The sequence below is a fragment of the Egretta garzetta genome, unplaced genomic scaffold, assembly GCF_000687185.1.
Source record: "Egretta garzetta isolate BGI_Z169 unplaced genomic scaffold, ASM68718v1 scaffold145, whole genome shotgun sequence".
In the NCBI taxonomy this organism is placed as follows: domain Eukaryota; kingdom Metazoa; phylum Chordata; class Aves; order Pelecaniformes; family Ardeidae; genus Egretta; species Egretta garzetta.
Window position 1 is genome coordinate 912,783 of NW_009259687.1, and position 4,429 is coordinate 917,211.

At 43.3% G+C, this 4,429-nt stretch overlaps 1 protein-coding gene across 9 annotated transcripts in view; it reads left to right on the top strand.

Annotated features, from left to right (window-relative positions):
* LOC104126255 (riboflavin-binding protein) overlaps nucleotides 1-4,429 on the top strand; it is a 24,283-nt gene that overhangs the window by 530 nt on the left and 19,324 nt on the right. For 3 of the 9 annotated variants that reach the window (XM_035894223.1, XM_009638805.2, XM_035894220.1), the window contains exon 1: nucleotides 3,189-4,418. The exons of 2 other annotated variants lie outside the window; for them this stretch is intronic. The gene's annotated coding sequence lies outside the window, so the exon portion shown is untranslated. Of the gene's footprint in view, nucleotides 1-2,593; nucleotides 2,678-3,188; nucleotides 4,419-4,429 lie in introns of those variants that run through there. 4 more of the 9 variants (XM_035894221.1, XM_035894224.1, XM_035894219.1 and 1 more) reach the window with 3 other exon arrangements.

A 4,429-nucleotide genomic window follows, 5' to 3' on the forward strand; every position in this document is an offset into this window, starting at 1 on the left:
AGAAGAGGAGGCTGAGGGGAGACCTTATCGCCCTCTACAGCTGCCTGACAGGAGGGGGGAGCCGGGAGGGATTGGTCTCTCTCACAAGAAACAAGTGATGGGACAAGGGGAAACAGCCTCAAGTTGCACCAGGGGAGGTTTAGACTGGATATTAGGAAAAATTTCTTCCCCAAAAGGTTTGTCAAGCATTGGAACGGGCTGCCCAGGGAAGAGGTTGAGTCCCCATCCCTGGGGGGATTTAAAAGACGGGCAGATGTGGTGCTTAGGGACATGGTTTAGTGGTGGACTTGGCAGTGCTAGGTTAACGGTTGGACTCAATGACCTCAGAGGACTCTTCCAAACTGAACTACGATTCTGTGATTCTAAGGAGGGGAGCACACGAGACTTGTCACAAGGTGTGAGGCAGGAAAGGACGCAGGGCGCCTTGGAAGGCGGTGGGCACCGCTGAGGGGATGCCGGCCTGGCCGGTGGGCAGCAGGGCCCCGCACGCTGCACGGCTCCCTGCTCTCCTGCCGATGAGAACACTCACAGGAAGGAGGAATAAACCGGGGGGGGCCACACCAGTCTGGCAGCCTGGCTCCCAGTAGGGCTGCCCAGGCAAGCGATGCCTTTGGCTGCAGAGGCTCTGCTTCCGTGCTGGGAGAGGAGGAGCAGGGATGCCTCGTTGCGGCCGCAGGAGGCTCAGAGGTGTAAACTGAGGATGCACAATGGAGTAGTGTTTCCAGGGGGTGAGGGCAGCGTTTCTGCCCCCATCATCATCATCCAGGATCAGGTCAGGTGTCCAGCAGCAACAGGCTTCTGCATCAGTAAACTCTTAATTGCCCCTGAAAATGAAAGGTGAGTGCAGGACCTTTCATGTAGTGTCACCGGTAGTAGGTAGCATTTGGGAAAACACCATGCTTCTTTGTTCCAAGAGGCCCACCAGCTCCTCCAGCATGACATGGTGGGAACCAAGCCCTAGCCCCCCACGGTGCTCGGCTGACACGAGGGTCTCCGGGCAGCCCCCAGCCCTCTGCAGGAACACCGAGCTGCTGAAAAGGTTTTACCAGCCATGCCATCAAGTGCTACAGCCCACTTTATTATGGAGCAGATTAAGATGTCGTTCACCATCTTCTCAGTAGAAAAGACAAACCTACAGAGATTCGTTACCTCAAGGGGTAATCAGAGCATCTATCGTCATCTTGTGTTTCATCTCAATAATTCACACCCTCTCAGCATTTTTGTCTTTGCAAATTATTTCCTGAGGGTGGAAGTTACCAGTTTCTGCATTCATTTTTCACAAAAGCAACTTCAAAGTTGTCTTTTTTTTTTCCCACTATGACATAGTCAGGAACCTTGCTACCGCTGCAGAAAAAACAATTCGCTCTCTCTTTTCCCCAAACTGAAAAGGCTCGTGCATCTTCAACCAGAAGTCTGATTTTATAAATTTTTTATTCATTTTGTACAAACAAAGACAACAAAAATACACTTTCAAATGATTTATTGACGTCAATGAGTGGGACCATTTTAAAATCATTATTAAGAATACTTAAATTCTTGCTGAAGACTCTTTCAGGATGCTGGATTAGTCACAGAGATCTTTTTCCATTGTAATTGTATATGATAGAGATGGACAACCATGTGGAATTTCCCAGCTGGGAATCCTGCCCTAACTAAATGTAAATAATGCAAATTTATGGAATCTTGGCATCCATGATAATGTGAGTCTATTAGGATGGCACGGTGCCTCGTCATAATTTGGCTGGATCTCTGCCCTGTTGCAACACAGATGCCAATTAGTTATTTGTTGGTTATGGCCCATGGGCCACCTTGCGCTGGCTCACACCTGTTCTCTTCATGTGCCAAAAAGGAATTCATGAATACGGGAAGAAAAGTCACAATGAGAATCTGAATAACACTCCCTGCCTTTGACACATACTGAAAACGAATCTTCGGTTGTTAGTTTTAGATAGAATTGCAAATAGTTGCCTTCTGGTTCAGTGTTTTACTCAAAACAATTTAAAAAACTTTTTGACCACTCCGAATCAAGAAGCCGTTTGGGGGTTAATAGGACATTTTGCGAAAAGATTGCATTTGGTTTGCTTCGGGATTATTTCCTTCTCTGTTTAATCTCTGTTTGGTATTTTGAAATCAAGATGTCTTTCCAATATTTTTGAAACAAAAGAACAGTGAGGTTTCACGTTGAAGGAATAGGAAAAATACTCCTCATTTTACTGATTGTCCCATATTTTTTCCATTTAAATGCATCACTGAATATGACCTGAATCTGCAGACCCATCTGAGTGACCTGATTTTTCTTTTCCATTTGTTTATTTTTTTTTCCAACTTTAAATAAAAGTGAACGAATCATGAGAGGCTTGGCAGGGAAAAGGGGTACAGATGAATGATGCCACGCCTATGCTCATGGTGTTTGTCACCAGAAACACTCTGTCACATCCAAAAAAGACAGAAGAGTAATTAATAAAGGCTTATAAAGGAGCTGATTCTTATGTTATCCAGACTGACTAACACGGAGCAAAAGCAGGGACCACAGACAGCCTGCGTAGCTCACTTACACTCAGCTAATACTCAGTTAATTCTGTTTCTTTTTGCAGTTCCAGATACTTCCTTTCCCTGGCTTCCACCTTCCGTTTTCTCCGTATAAAGAAAGTCTCAGCATGCCCTTCTGATTCAGAAGGTAGCTGGAACGATGCTATCCGGGAGGAGTTCCCTTCTATTCTTTAGCTGGTTTAAAGGGACTTTGGTAACGCAGAACGCAGAGTCTAGTCCAGCTTATTCCATAAGGTTTCCTAAAATGCCATAAATCCATCTGCAGCATTTTTATGACTGCTGAGCACACAACTACAGCAATAATTCCTGGAGCTGGAATAGAGAGATACAGCTTGAAGCTGTGAGGTAAAAACCTCTTTATTCCAAAAAGAATAGAAAATGCTAAATAGTGGATGTTATTAGGATGCTGCTGAGCAAGAGAATTTCCTCTAAAAAATTAAAAACTTAATCATTTGAATTCCTATTAAATTTGAACATTTAGCAAGACCAGTGCAGCACAAACCCCAGCTGATCACCTGTTTTCACTGTTTCCAAGGCAGAACGGCATCACTAAAGCCACCAAACAAGTATATCGCTAGGGCTCGTCATTTGTCATTCTGCTCACACTGTACACATAATCTTCACTCTCAGTGTTTCTGCTCTGCGTGAGACAGAGGAAATGGCTTTAGTTGTTCTGCATGTTAAGCTGTCACGCACCTTCTGGTAGTGACCCAGTTCTAATGGTATTCACAGAGAAGTTTTGGGGTTTTACACTGGAATACTAATGTTTGGCAATTGGCAATATGCAGTCAGCCCTGAAGACGGCACGGTACTTTGGGATGTTGTACTATACCTGTGGAGAATGTCAGTAATGACAAGTAATTATACAGGCTGCACGTCATCACCATGACTCCTGGCTATTTCCCTAACTTTGCCCCTGTGACAGCATTCTTTTTTCAATATTCACAAAAAAACCCAGCATGACACAACTAAATAATACCAGTTATGAGCAAAATTTTTAAAAGGGTGAAAAAGTAGTTACATGAGCGGCAGGAAGAGAGAGATTTGCTCAGAAAAGCTTTGACTAAGGCTAATCAATTACTCTTTATAGAATGATGCATCATTTTTTTCAGCAAAAAGCAAGACATCGATCCCAGCTCTGCCAGGCTAGCCAGGCAATGCGCGCTGCCTGCACAGCTGAGAACTGCAGCCAGAGTACAGCTCCCACCACCACCCCTAAGCGCCAGGGAAATGGTAAGAAATACAGGATCTTCCAAAAGAACGCAGGAGAATTAGTAAGTCTGGGACCTCAACACAATCTAGACAAAATTTACTCATTATCTGAATCTAGTTGAGGTCTGCTATTTGAGAAGTTGTGCATTAGATATTTGTGTAACTAATAAAAATATTAATAGTTATATGAGGATTTTTGACAGGAAGGATATAAACACTCATGTTTCAGGGCACAAGCTAATCATTGAATTAAGGAGGATTAGGAAGACATTTCTTACAGGCAGGTTATTCCATAAAAGTATATTATACAGTGTATTATTCCAGTGCATCTTCACTGGAAACCACTACTATTAGTCAGTCTTGGGGACAGAATAATGAAGTAAGCCAACTGACAACCTGGTCCAGGATAGCAGTTACTAGATCCATATGTAACAAAAGTCCAGTCCTAACTGGATATGATTTGCTTTCCAATTGTTATTTTCCTTTTTTATATACCATGAAGGACATTTATCCTTGTTTGCAGTGATGCAGTATGTCAAAGTGACAGCTTTGCACTGCTGTAACCTTGGTTTAGATATCGTATTTACATCTGATAAGGAAGTAGAAGATGTAAATATGCAAATGTATATCAAGAGTAAAAAAAGTATGGCTGTGAGGTTTAGGGAGA